Genomic DNA, 15,608 nt, shown 5'->3' on the forward strand with positions numbered 1-15,608 from the left:
TCTTTTTGAGTCCGACGCTCTATCTATTATCCATGACTTAACCTCTGAAGCTTCTGGCAGCGACTTTGGGCACATCCTTGAGGACATTCGGGTAGCATCCATCTCCTTTAGTTTTTGTTCCTTTCATCACTTGAAGCGTGAAGGTAACAGAGCTGCCCACTATTTAGCTCTAGAAGCTAAACGCTCAGGCCAAACAAAAATATGGAAAGGAATCCCTCCCCCTTGTATTCAGGAAATTCTTAGTGATGATCTATTGTATTAGCAGGCTCCCTGCCACTGTGTACTCCTTTCTTTATTGGAATGAAATCTCTTCCAAATTTCTCATAAAAAAAAAAAAAAAAATATATATAACAATCAAGGAGTGGGACAGATAATAGTTACATAAAAATATAAATAAATAAAACACGTGCAGATAATAGTTTCATTTGCTCTAATCTCTAATCTTAGAAAAATGGTAGGTTTAACAACTCCTGATTATTTATTTTAATAGCAACAAATGTAGGGGAAATTATTTTAACAAATGGTCAACGGTCCAAAAAATTTAAACAATTGTCACCCTCAGATTCTCTGTCCGTCACCTCCTCAATCATTCATGTGTTTAAATCAGTGAAACTCCGGTACCAGAAAAACTCAAATCTAGATCGGGGTTTTGAATTTTGGACCTGATGAAACCTGAATTTGGGACATGTTTCTTAGTGCTAGTTTCACTTTGTTATACAGTCAAAGCATCACAGTGTAGCCAAGGGTGTAAGGTAGCTTTGGCTTCATACTTTGTATTGCCAGTGTCATCAAGCGACCCCGCACCCGTAGCTAAACTTTTTGAAATATCTGACCTTAATGTAATCCAAAACCACAACACGCTCAATGTAATCCTGTTTCAAAGCTTTTTAAGATATAACTTTCCATTCTCATGTGATTGTATCGGTGGTGAATTCTTGGGTCATGTTTTCCACTACACTACTCGGCCAAATGACACGTACGATATAGTTGCAAAAACAAACTATGTAAATTTGACCACGCCAGAGTGGTTGCAAAAGTTCAATAGCTATGACCCCAACAAAACACTTCCAAGTAACTCAACTTTGAATGTCACTGTTAACTGTTCATGTGGGAATAGCTCGGTTTCGGAGGATTATGGCTTGTTTATTACTTACCCACTTAGGCCTTAGGAGACTGCCGACTCAATTGCATATGCGACGAATCTTACTGCAAATTTGCTGCAGATGTACAACCCAGGCGTGAATTTTAGCCAAGAGAGTGGCATAGTGTATATTCCAGGCAGAGGTAATAAAATTTTTATGCTTTTACTTTATGATTCTTTTTGCAGATATCTGAATATTTTATTTAGTGAGTGTGTGTGTGTGTGAAAAGTGATAACTAAATGGGAATTGGATATCTTGTTGTAGATAATTCAGATTAGACTTAAGCAGGACAACATCTTAGATTAGTGATAGCATGTTGTATTTTGATCCTAGATCATCAATATCATCTGTGGCTGTTGAATGATGAGATGGGGATGGTTGGAATTGTTGGTGTGGGTGTGTGTTCCAAACACTTTTATTCTTATTTATTTTCTAGCTGTTGGAAATTTATGAGTAAAATAGCCGTTGGGCAATTATGAGAAAAATTGCCGTTAGGCAATAATTGATAATATAGCCATTAGGCTTTTAAAGGTTATTAGTAACCAATAACTATAGACTATTATCTTCATAAGTAGCCTATATAATACTCATCATAATACACTTTCTAAAGGGTCTTTTTTACTACTCTATATTTTAGATATACACAAGTCTACTATCTTTCTCTCCCACATATTTTTTCTACAAGAATATTTGTTCTAAGGAAATGCAATAGGAGGTTGTTCTTAAACCTTTTGTGAGTGGAAGTGTGTGCATCACAAAGGTCGACGTTATAGTTTAATCTTGGGGGGTTGTTTGGCCAAGAGAACCAATTGCACCAAGTTTTACTTTGGGTGGCATGAATTAACCTTTAAGGACAACGCTTTCGTAGTGTAATTCTATAGCATTGTGAGATTGTTCTAAACTCTTTTTTATTTTATGTTCTTGCTAATTATTGGGATATTATTTTTTGTATCAAAACTTGTTTATTCACTAAAATATTTCCAACAATCTTAAAGGTTGATTTCTTGCTTCAAAATGGATAAACAAGTTATTGATCATGAAATTTTATATTGTGATATGATATTATGTTTATAAAGAAAAAATGATAGTAGTTATATTCTTAGATATAATTACTTATATCTTTTGTGGAGTTTATTTTGGTATCTGGTTTATCTAAACAATTTGGTGGACTAATATTTTAGAAGAAAAATAAATGACGTCCATCCAAATGTGATTTTGATTCTCTAATCTAAATCATATGTGAATAATATTATGTAACGTTGTATTGATATGTGGATATCAACTTATTGCATTTGCAATTATGTGATATTATATGTGTATTATATTTTGTGAAATTGTTTTATGTTTATTGAAATCTGAGGAACATGAGATTGAAGAAAAACGTATGTGTTTTGAGAAATGTTTTTTGGAATTTTTTAAAAAAATGTTAGAAATACTTTTTATGAGAAATGAGATAAAACTTTATTTTTTGGAAAAATTCTAATAGAGAAAAAAATGGTGTAAACTTATGGTGAAGGCATTCCTATTGTTAAGTGAGAAAAATGGTGCCATATGATCTTGAATACTCCTTTGTATGATGAAGATACAAAGATACTATAATTTAATTGAATATTATCTTCCTTGCCAAAGTATTCAAATAATCATTTATGGTTGTGTGAAAAAGAAATTATGAATGATTAAACATTTGTATTATACAATTTTGGTATCATGATTTCAAATTTTACAAAAATATTAAGTATCTTATTCTTGTAAAATTTTGGACATTTCTAAGAGTGGTTTCTAGTAACTAGAGGCTATCAGCTCTATGTACAAAAGCTATTATTTTTACATCTGTTGACACAAATATATGAAATGAGAAATTATGGAAAATAATTAAAAATTTCTTTATATATAAATAATAAAATGATCCAACTAGTATTTTGGGCTAATGGATAAGATTTAGTGGGAATAAATATTCCTTTTATCCCTCAAGTACAAGAGTGATATTGAAAAATTATATATACATATTTTTATTGGCTATATGTGTTGTTTTGAGATGGTGGATAGGTTTTTGTGAATTTGAAATAAATAAATAAAAAAAAACCTTGCAAATCTATAATAAGAGGAACCAAACTCCTTAGTTTGGTCCATAGCATTTTGGATGATTTAAAACACACAATGATTAGAGGTGGTAAAAGATTTTATGTAATCTTTGTTGATGACAATTCTATATTTATTTAACTTTGTGTATTAGGAACCAAAGACGAGGTATTGGAAATTTTATAAAATATAAAAAATGAAATTGAGAATGACATAAGCCTAACTTGGTATACCTCGAATTGTGGGGGTAGTTGGCTAAGATATTACCCAAATCTAAAATGAGAATACCTCAAAGTGTGGGGGTACTTGCCTAAGGTCATGCTACATGAACCTAAAAGGAGGAAACTTGATTCTTAAATATGTGATTGTGTATTTATTGGTTATGTTTGTTATAGTTCATGATATAGAATTATTTTCATCAATAGTGATGTATTTAGAATTTAATACTATTGTTAAATCTTAAAAAATACTTTCTTTAAGTATGAGTTTCCTTTGAAAAATAAGGAAAATATGTTTCATGAACCTATTGATGCTTCTAATGATCTTATTGTGATGTTCAAGAATTGAGAAGAAGTAAGCGAACTAGGGAGAAAAAGAGTTACGGTAACAATTTTCTTACCTTTATTGTTGAAGATGATCATGTAAGTTATTATGATGCAATTAAATTTGTTGATGCACCATTATTGTTGGAAGCTTTTAACAAATTATTAGATTATGTCTAATCACACTTGGAATGGGTTGAGTTTCCACCTAAGGTTAAGCCTGTTGGTTGCAAGTGGGTGTTTAAAACAAAATTGTATGGTTGCAAGTGGGTTTTTAAAAGAAACTTATAACGGAATGGGATCATAGATAAGTATAACGCATGTTCGGTAGCTAAAGTCTATAAGCAAAAATATTATGTTGATTATTTTATACTTATTCTTCGATTATTAGAATTGCATCTATAAGAATGTTGTTTGTTATTGTATCTATTTACAAACCTATTATATATCATATGGATGTTAAAACTGTTTTTCTAATAGGGGAATTAGAAAGGAGAAAAAAATTATATAGAGCAACCCAAGGGTTGTGTTGTCCTTGGACAATAACATAAAGTTTGTAAATTGGTTAAATCCTTGTATGGATTAAAACAAGCACCTATACAATAACATGAAAATTTTGATATATGATGCTTACATATGGATTTGTGATTTATGGTCATGAGGATAAATGCATATATAATAAGTTAAATAATAATGAATGTGTCATTATTTGTTTATATGTTGATGACTTACTTATATTTGGAACTAGCCATAATGTTGTGCATGATACTAAATGTTTTCTTGCCTCTAAATTTGATATGAAAATTTTGGTTAGGGCAAATGCCATTTTAGGCATCAAGATCCTTAAGGATAATGATTGCAGTGTATTGTCACAATCTCATTATGGGAAAAAAAAAAAAAATTAAACACTTTGATATGTGACCTATGCCTATTATGTATGACTTAAAGGTGCACTTGGTCAAAAATGTGGTGATAATGTTTCACAAGACAAATAAGCACAAATTAATGGTTATTTAATATTTTTGACAAACTGTAGTCACCCTGATATTTCATATGATGTTGGTAGATTGAGTAGATACATTCATAGTCCTAGTGTTGAGCATTGAGATACAATATCTATATTATTGATATATTCAAAGGGGACTTTTTATTTTTGTTTGTTATATTGTTGTTATCCTGTTGTTTTAAAAGGATATTGTGATGCTAACTGGATCTCTGATACAGATTATGTAAAGCCCACTAGTGGATATGTGCTCACACTAGCTGGAAGGGCTGTCTCTTAGAAGTCATCCAAGAAGACTTGCATAGTGAGATCTAATATGGAAATAGAGTTAATGGCTTTAGAGAAGGCTAGGTCCAAAGCTGTATGGCTTAGGAGTTTATTAATTGATATGCCTCTATTTACTAACTCTGTTGTTTCTGTTTGCTTTCCTTGTGATTGCCAGGCTGCCATAACACGTGTTAAGAGCAAAGTTTATAATGGGAAAAGTCGACATATCCAATTGAGGTTAAGACAAATTATTGATAATGATGTTATGTCATTGGACTTTGTGAAATAGGAAAAGTCGACATATCCAATTGAGGCTGAGGCAGCTTATTGATAATGATGTTATGTCATTGGATTTTGTGAGGTCTGAAAAGAACTTGGCCGACCATTTGACCAAACCACCAGTAATGAGGCACGCGAGTGAGACATCTAGGGGGATTGGACTGATACCCAAGTTGCAACACTGTGGCTATGCCCAACCTCTATGATGGGTGATTCCACGCAAGAGGTTAAATGGGTAAAGGTCATTAGTGGTCCATGGGCACTGTCATTTGTTACGTGTTTTCCGCTATTTAGGTAAGGAAATTAGTGATGAGTCCATCCCTATGGTGTGAGACAGTGCTAAGTTGCAGAATTTGGTGAGGTTGAGCTTTAGGCTCTTAATGGATCCATATCCCTACCTATTGGGATGGGGTGTATTTGCATGCACTCCTGATGGATGCCACCGATTAAGTTGCAGATTGTTGGAGGTTGAGCTTTAGGCTTTTAATGGATCCATACTCCTTACTTGTTGGGATGGGGTGTTCTGCACGCACTCCTGATGGATGTCACCTATGTGTGAGTGGAAGTTGTGCCGCTTCCTATGAGACTTTTTGGGTAGGTCTTTAGAGCTCTCATGAAATCCAGTGGCACATGGCCTGGATAAGGTGCTAACCTGCTTAAGAACAACCTTGATAAAGAAAGTTATTTGGGTGGTAAGTTTGGTTTACTAATAGCTTGGTTAAAAGAGTTTTAACTCCACCATTGTCTTTTAGTTACTACTTATTTATCCTATGTATGGTTAAAACCTTCTGGTACCATATTGATGCATGCTTTCTTTAGTTGCTTGCCTTTCCTATTTTGTGTTTGTAACATGTGGGGGATTGTTGGTATGGGTGTGTGTTCCAAACACTTTTATTCTTATTTATTTTCTAGCTGTTGGAAATTTATGAGTAAAATAGCCGTTGAGCAATTATGAGAAAAATAGCTGTTAGACAATAATTGATAAAATAGCTGTTAGGCTTTTAAAGGTTATTAGTAACCAATAACTATAGACTATTATCTTCATAAGTATCCTATATAATACTCATCATAATACACTTTCTAAAGGGTCTTTTTTACTACTCTATATTTTAGATATACACAAGTCTACTATCTTTCTCTCCCACATATTTTTTCTACAAGAATATTTGTTCTAAAGAAAGGCAATAGGGGGTTGTTCTTAAACCTTTTGTGAGTGGAAGTGCGTACATCACAAAGGTCGACGCTATAGTTTAATCTTGGGGGGTTGTTTGGCTAAGAGAACCAATCGCACCAAGTTTTACTTTGGGTGGCACGAATCAACCTTTAAGGACAACGCTTTCGTAGCGTAATTCTATAGCATTGTGAGATTGTTCTAAACTCCTTTTTATTTTATGCTCTTGCTAATTATTGAGATATTATTTTTTGTATCAAAACTTGTTTATTCACTAAAACATTTCCAACAGGAATGATTAGATTGTTCATGTTTCATTTTACGATGTGGTGGGAGGTGTTCTGCCCACAAACATGTACAAAAGAAAATGTAAATTGTGAGCTTGAGCATCCAATTTACTGTATTGGCATCTGTTGTAGACTTTTTCCTTCGGTTTGGTTTGCTTTACTTCTTCTCTTTTTTTTTTTTCTTTCTTTTTTTTTTTTATTGTCACTCAGACTAAAAGAGGGGTAAAGGGGAACAATGAACCAGTAGGCCTTTAGTTTGTTAAGTTTTTTGGTAGGCAAAGTTATCCAATTTGAACGATCAGCAGTATTTATAGTCACCAAATGAATTATAGAAAAAGTTCATTTCTTCCTAATTACAAGAAGAAAAGCCGGTCACAGATTCTATCAAGTCTTAAAATCTGAACATATAAGCCTCCTGCTAAAGCCTTCTTTCAGCACAATAGCCACCTGCAATTATAATCATCTGCCCTGCCTCCTTTCCTGGTCTTATTCTTTTTTTTTCCAATATCAGCTTTAGTTACAAGGAAGAGTTAAACCAACTTTACTTTTAACATCATTTGGCTACTTCAGTATCCTTTTCTTCTGAGCAATCAGAAAAGGTCAGTTTATCAACAATATCTGTGTTCTGGTTAAATTGTTATTTTGGTCATAGTAGAGCTGATTTCATTTTTCACAATGCACATGTTACCAGACGATATAAAAAGACATTGAGTCATTTCACTTTTCACAAAGCCAAATGGGAAATAAATGCAATCTTACCAAAGTAAATGATTTGATATCAAGCATCTTGAGTCTTGCATCAATATTTTTTTCCTAGTAATTTTTGGGTGTAGTGAATTTTTTCATCTTGCCTCACCAATTTTTTTTTTTTTTTTTTTTTTTTTCTTTTTCAGATCAAAATTTCAAATATCTGCCTCTGAAATTAAGGTATCTTTCATTAATCTTCAAAACCAAATAACTTAAAGTAACATCTTTTTACTGCACTGAATCCATTATTAATCTTATAGTTTGTGTAATTTCTTTTCCCTTTTGCAGAACAGGTGGTTTTTCCTTCTTCAAACATTGGTTTTGATGATTATCTTCACTTAAATATTCAGATGAAATAGTGAGATGACAAAGCAGATACCTGATGCCACTTTGAACTTATATTTTCTCATATGAAGCAGGACTATCTGCTCTTGTTATTGCCTGCATATCCATAGCTGCCGTGATATTATTGGGAGTTGGTATATTTGTATGGTATTACTGAAAGAAGAAGGTGGACTCCAAATTTTTCTCAGTAGCATCTGATGATCTATCTGCTGAAGCTATGATTGGTATTTTACTTATTATTCATATCCTTCATTCCTCACCTTCTTCTTTGTTTCTATAGATATTTATGAATGAAAAAAAAAAAAAAAAAAAAAAAAAAAATTCTTTCATAAACTGATTTCAACAAGAATTTTAAAAGTAATTTAACTCATGTTGGAAATGCTGGAAATCTAAATCAAAGGAGGTAACTGATGTACTTAAATCATAAGTCATATTACTCCTCACTCTAAACATATCATGCTTACTGTTAACCATTGCCTTTTCCTAACCAATTACAATGGGTTTCCTATGTAAAATTGATATCAATTAGTTAAAGCATTTAAGTTTTCGCGCACTAGCTTTCTTAAAGTTTTCAACAGATGTTACTCTTTCAAGGTATGTGATCGTCTGATTTTTTCTGGGAAATTGTTACTCTATATTCTAACTAGTGTAATAATGCTCATCTTAGTTTCTTTGTTCATAAAAGTGAGCCAAATTGGTCTTAGCAATATCATTAACCAACACAATTAAATTAGTTGACAAGTTTTAAGTTATGAAGTAGTGAAAAATAGGAGCATCCTGTTTAAGCCATTGACACTGTTTACTTCCTTGCAAACATTAAATTAGTTGAAAACTTTTTTTCACTAGTTATTCTTGCTTGTGCTTCAAATAGAATGAAATCAAATGGATTACTAGACTTGTGTGCTCTGATTGATTTCCCTCTCTTTTGGGTTTAGCACTTGGAAGTTCCCTGGATAAAGCAGTGGAATCTACCGATCTGGCTGCCAGTGATGGTTCTGCTTCAGGGCTCACAGGGATGAATATGGACAAATCAGTGGAGTTCTCATATGCAGAACTTGCCAAGGCTACTGATAACTTCAGTATAGCTCAAAAGATTGGAGAAGGTGGTTTTGGTGCAGTTTATTATGCAGAACTGAGAGGAGAGGTTTGTAGTCACATACATTAATCTGATTTCATAACCGGGTTGTGAAAGAAAAGTTTCATTCAAATTACTGTGAGGCGTCCTCTATCACATAGCATTGCAACTTGCTGAGTTTCTTAGTCAAGACTCAAGAGTAAGAACAATTAATCTTTACAGTAAATGATATGCTACCCACTGTATTGCAGAAGTGAAGCATTCGTTTACATATAAAATGGTGAACGCCTTCCTGTTTACCCAATTAAAAAGCTCAGAAAGGTAATCTAAAGGTTCATAATGATAATCTATTTTCAACACACATAGCTAGAATGTTGGGGCATTTTAGGAGGTTGATTATAAGGGATTTGTGTCAGATGGACATGAATGGTGAAAATAGGACTCTTAGAGTCAGCTCCAAATGGTTATAACTTATCTGTGACTAGTTGGGTGAAATTTAATTTCAATCTGAATGAGAGGAAGCAGATGTGAGATAAAGCCTACTGAGTGGGAAAAATGTATGAACAATTCAGTCAGCCTTTAATTTTTTCTTCGGTTAGAGCTGAAAAGGTTTCATTGCCTTCATAATACAACTTGGCGCAGTTGCATAGTGGTGTTTATTCTGAATTGTATGCAGCACTTGCTAAATCTCTTTGTGGATACTGGATAGATATGCAAGCATCATATTTTTTGGCCGTATTATGCTGTTTCTCTTTGTTTACCTTGTCTTACTATCTAAATATCACCCATTAATCTGTTTATGTAGAAAGCTGCAATCAAGAAGATGGATATGCAAGCATCAAAAAGAGTTTCTTGCTGAATTAAAGGTTCTAACACGTGTTTATCACTTGAACCTGGTAATACACTTTTTTTCCCAACAACAAGTGAATATGATCATTGCTTGAGAAGATGAAATTTGAATGAAAATGTTTTTTCTTTCTGCAAATAGATATAACTGATATTTTATCTAATTAATTAGTTTGGATAATCTCTGGCATGTTACTTACCAAAGAAAAATTGCTGGCATCAGCTAGAAAGCTGTCTAGAAGTGCATGCCTGTCTTATTTTTTTCAGAGAATATCAATATCATCATATCATTGCATTCATCTAAACCTGATACTGAATTTCACATGGTTCCCAAGTGAGGCACAATTGGCCCTTTTTGTCAAAGACCAAAAGCTTATGTTGTATACTTACATGCACAGCTTAAGTATCCAGTGTATGCTTATGTGACTGTAGAACAGTCTTATTATCTGTTGTAGAGCTACCAATATAGATTACTGTATCAATTTAAGCCTTTATATTGTTATAATATATTCCGTTCAGTAGAAACACAGATAATTTTACTGGTTCTTTGCTTAACTGCATAGGACTTGAAACGCTACTTCTCTGTACTAATTACTTATTTATTTCAAAGGTTAGCTATGCATTTACTCTATCATGAATACCTTATGTCCCCCAAACCAAGCACAAAATTAGAATTAAAAGTTGTTGCATCGAATTTTAAATTACAAGTAAGACCTTATGGATTAATTATCAGAGGAGATTATTTTCAGAAGAGATTATTTGAACCTTGTAAAAAGCTTTATTTAAAAAAAAAAAAATTAAAAACGTTTTTTATTCATGTAAAGTAACCACCTGATAAATAAAATCTTTTGTCTGGGACAATTTTTCTAAGTCCCCTGCCTATATAATTCCTTGGTCAGGTTATGCAAGCAATGCAGTTGTGCTTTTTTTCTCTCAAGGATGAATGAGTTTTATGAGATTTGGTTACTTCTAAACTTCCAGATACCATGCATTACTTACAATCACTGCAGGTGCGCTTGATTGGATATTGCGTTGAGGGTTCTCTTTTTCTAGTCTATGAGTTCATTGAGAATGGAAACTTAGGCCAACATTTGCGTGGCTCAGGTGAGCATACATGTGCACTGTGGAGATCTATTTTAGCATCATTGCTTTCAAAGAAATGGTAAGAATTATGTTTAATTGTTCACAGGGAATAAGCACTCCCTGCCATGGTCTGCTAGGGTGCAAATAGCTCTGGATTCAGCAAGAGGTCTTGAATATATTCATGAGCATACTGACCCAGTTTACATCCATCGTGATATTAAATCAGCAAATATATTGATAGACAAAAACTTCAACGCGAAGGTTGTATTTGTACCTCTATTGTCAGTATGGAGCTTAAAGCCTTCTCACATTTGGTACTGACATACAAATGTTGCAGGTTGCAGATTTCGGATTAGCAAAACTCACAGAAGTTGTTGGAAGTATATCATTCCCCACACGTCTCGTGGGTACATTTGGATACATATCACCAGAGTAAGATAATGTTTTTTTCATCTACTTAGGATGTCGGTATGCGCTTAAACCTTCAGTATTGATGGTATCTGACATTGTACTTTGGTTGACTTACCAGATGTAAGCTATCAGAATGTGTGAAGAACAGTATCTCTACAATTGGCTATTCTAAAATGCTTCTGATAGTTTTCCCCCCAGTATATAAATTTATGACTAATAGGGCCATTAGATTGTAAATAATTGTTTAGTACTGTCCCATATATACAAAACCGGAATTAGTTGTTTTGGCCTGCTGCTTTCTGAAAATTCATTTGAGATCGTGAATGGTTGTTGGCATGCCTTTAGAATTGCAACAGGCCCTGTCCTGGATTTTTATTTATTTGTTTGTATTACTAGCTGACCAACAAACAGGTTCAGGATCCACATGGAAATGGGACTAATCTTTTCCCAAAATAGATGTCTATGCTTTTGGGGTTGTTGTTTATGAACTTATCTCTGCAAGACAAGCTGTGTGCAAGACGAATGAATTCAATGTTGAATCAAAAGGCCTTGCCAACATGGTAAACCTCCTTGCCATTCCTCCACTTACACTCGTATCACTTTTTTTCTTTTTTGCCAATAGCTTTATATGAAGTGATGAGGATGATTTTTGACTGATCGGTATGGGGGTGCCGAACCTTCCTGGCGACCCCAAAAGGGGATGACCGACCCATGGGCTGATGGATCGAGCAATTCCCAATCCCGACGATCTATCCCCTAGTTTTTCCATGAGGTTTACGTGGGGCCCACCCACACATCCTTGCATGGAAATTACTTGCACATCACGACCAAAGATCCTACCATGCAATCAGATCTCCTTTATATGGAAAAACGATCCCGAGTATCTTGGATTCTTCTCTCTACAAGGAAACCCCCTGCATCAAGAGATTCGGGTCAACTCTCTACTACTATATAAACCACAAACCTTACCCTTCTTGAGGTACGCGAATTCTCCCTAACTCTTGCACTCTTAAGTTCTTGAAAATTCTTCTATCACTGAATTAACCTTTGGAGGGTCCTTGGCCAATACCCACCTTGGTTCTTCTCTTTTGTTCTTCAGGTACATTCATTGGCGCGTGTGTGAACGATCAACTCACTGATGATTTTTGTGCATCATCCTGAAGCTTACACTTCCTCCTGTCAAATGCTACTCATAAGCTTTAAGAAAGCAACCTGAGCTTACTGCCCTTTTCTGTTTTACAGTTTGATGATGTTCTTAATCAGCCTGACCCTACAGAAGGCCTTCGCAAACTAGCTGACCCTAGGCTTGGAGATGATACCCACTGGACTCAGTCCTCAAGGTAAAAGATTTTCTGAAAGAACAATCTATCAAGTTAAACTTAATGATTCCGATTCTAATAAATTTTTTTGTGACTGTTTTGGTTGCAGATGGCTCAGCTTGCCAAAGCATGCACACATGCGAATCCTCAATTACGGCCGACTATGAAGTCTATTGTAGTTGCCCTGATGACGCTAACATCTGCTACTGACGATTGGGATATAGGCTCCTTGTATGAAAAACAAAATCTCTTCAATATAGTTCGGGGAAGGTAGAATCTGTAGAGAAAAAAAAAAATAGCATTAAGAGAGATTTTTTTGTTTAAACCAGACCATATTTATTGTGTTTTGAAGATGTGTGATACTTTTAACTCTTTTTATTTTTTTTTATTTTTTTAGGGGTAAAATTTTTTACTTGGTTCAAGTGTTAATAAATGTTATAACTAAAAATTATGGAACGGGTTTGTAAATTGTAATCATGTCAATTTTTTTTTAGTTAGAATTGTGTTTAAACTTTGTCCTAATCAAAATATGAAAAATGTTGTAAGTTTCAATTGGCACAATTAATGTAAGTCTCATATTACCAACACAGGACTTGGGATTTGAATTTCATTTTCACCAAAAATCATCTAATAGTATCTTGATCTAATGATATAAAACAGACATCATGGAGTGGATTTCTCTCTCTCTCTCTCTCTCTCTCTCTCTCTGATTGAATAGTTCGAAAAGTGGGGAACTTCGAGTGGTACTCTTGACTTAGTATTGGGGCGACAATGTTTGCTCTATGTCCATAACATTTCACAACAATTTTTAGTAACAGATTGTTACTAGTGAATAAAAAAGTTATGTCAACAGTGGACTTGTCACCATCTAAGATTTGTTGTAAAATTGTTTTGGTGGACTTGCTTATTTACAGTAGTTTATTTGGTGAGACAAAAAGTTAAAAACTAGCCTATTTTTTTAAAAAATTAAAAGTTGGATTATTTGAAATAGGGGCCTAGTAATGGATGCCCTTAGAGCATTCACATCGGCCTCTACAAAAGTTTAACTACACTAATCCAAAAACTTCACTTTTTCTAGTTTAACAAACCTATATCCAAAGGGGAATGCATCGGCCTCAATATTTGTTTCTCCACTTTATTTAAATATTATTTTTTCCCTCTCTACAAAATAATAAACAAATTAGCATTCTATTTTCTTTTTCTTTTTCCTATTTATCTTCCCCAAACCCCAACCCTTTCCCAACAACCCAACAATTTGAGAGGTGAAGTTTCTTAACATTGAAGCCAACATTGTCACCAAGAAGAGCCTCTAGGAAAGCCTCATGATGCATTTCAACGGACTTAACTTCAATGGTTAGCCTGGTGGGACCTGAAAGCTCAATAGTAAAACTACTAAAACTTGTTTAGACCCCTAATTCTTAATTACTACTTGATTAATTTTATGCTTAACATACTTAATGTGGAATATACGTGATTAACAAATTAATCAATCAAAGCATTCAACAATTGCATGGATGAACATATAATTGCAAGGCAAATATGTAAAGGGAAATAGGGAAAAGGATAACAAACCCAAGATAACACGGCAATATGTTATCGAAGAGGAAAACTGAAGAACTCGGTGTAAAAACCTCTCAACGGCCTTCCAAGTTGAAATGATCTACTAGTGAATAAGTTTGAGTGCAAGGATAACCAAAAAGACCCTTTAACCCTAATCTACCCAAAATACTTGAGTCGTCCAAGCTCCAACTACCAACGGACTTCTCGGAATCTTATCTTCACTAGCTTTCTGGATCCCGCAATACAGCCCGATTGCATCACCAAACCTCACCGGCTTATTTTGGCAAAGACCCAATACTTCCCAAGCTCCAAAACACTTTCTATACTTAAATTGAGTGTGAACTGTTTTTGGGTACAAATCTCTTTTCAATGTATGACAATGGAAGAGGGGAAGGGGTAGAGACTACAAGGATTTCTCTTTTGAGGGTGAGTAGCTCTTTCTAAAAGATGGGTGTTGTGAAAACCACTCTCTAGGGTTTTTCTTCTGAATAGCTTCTTTACAATTTTATGGGTAATGAGAATATATATAGTATGGGTGAAGGGTATAAGAGTCACACTTAAAATCCCAGCTGTTAGTGCATTTCGCAAGTCATCTCGAGAGTTAGCCAAGTCACGAGATTACTCGCGAAATACACTGACTCTTCAACTTCCAACATGTACTCCTCATGTGACTTCAACTGTCTTGATAAAATCTTCATCACTTAAGACTAAACCTATTACAATTAAATCCCACAAAATATAAAGAAATAAATTAATGAAATTACAACACTTTTTGTCATGGAATAAAACCAACATAAATGTTATGTGAAAAACCATTGCTTAACGGGACCAAAAGTCACAAGCATACTAGGCTTTACAAAACCTCCTTTTGCAACCTAGTTGAATCTCCTTCAGCAACACCACCAAGCAAAATAAAAAATTTTCACATTCCTTTTCACCGAAAACCCAAACCAAAACCACCACACCACTGCAAAAATCAAACTAAAAATAAACACAAACCTAGCAACCACCTCTCCCATTATCAGAAACAAACACACCCACCGCATAAAACAACACAAATCCAGCAACCATCGTACCCACCTCAAAACCACCACACCCACTACAGGAATCCCATCTCAATTCCTCTCTCTAGTTCTCTGTTGAACCTCTGCCCTTGAAGACCCCACTCAAATCCTAATAGAAAATCATAATCCTACTACCCTTCAACATCAACGGTGCCTTGATCAAGTCCAAAAGATCCGAACCCTCCTCCAACATGGCCGAATGGAAACTGCTCATAGGCTCATTAGGATCTTTTTCACTCCAAAGATCCATTCTCTTCACCGTTTGATCTTTTCACCCTCTGCTCTCTCTTCACCTTCCATGAAGCCCACTTTTTCGAATATGCTATTATCGATTTGCTAAAAGTACAAAATGAAGACTGAGAGTCAGGTGAGAAAAGAGAGAGAGAAA

The 15,608-nt window shown here is 34.4% G+C and overlaps 1 pseudogene; it reads left to right on the plus strand.

The window, feature by feature from the left end:
- The first annotated feature begins 610 nt into the window (after positions 1-610).
- LOC126696198 (lysM domain receptor-like kinase 3) lies at positions 611-13,145 on the plus strand (annotated as a pseudogene).
- The last annotated feature ends 2,463 nt before the right edge of the window (positions 13,146-15,608 follow it).

This window comes from Quercus robur, chromosome 8 (assembly GCF_932294415.1).
Source record: "Quercus robur chromosome 8, dhQueRobu3.1, whole genome shotgun sequence".
NCBI lineage: Eukaryota > Viridiplantae > Streptophyta > Magnoliopsida > Fagales > Fagaceae > Quercus > Quercus robur.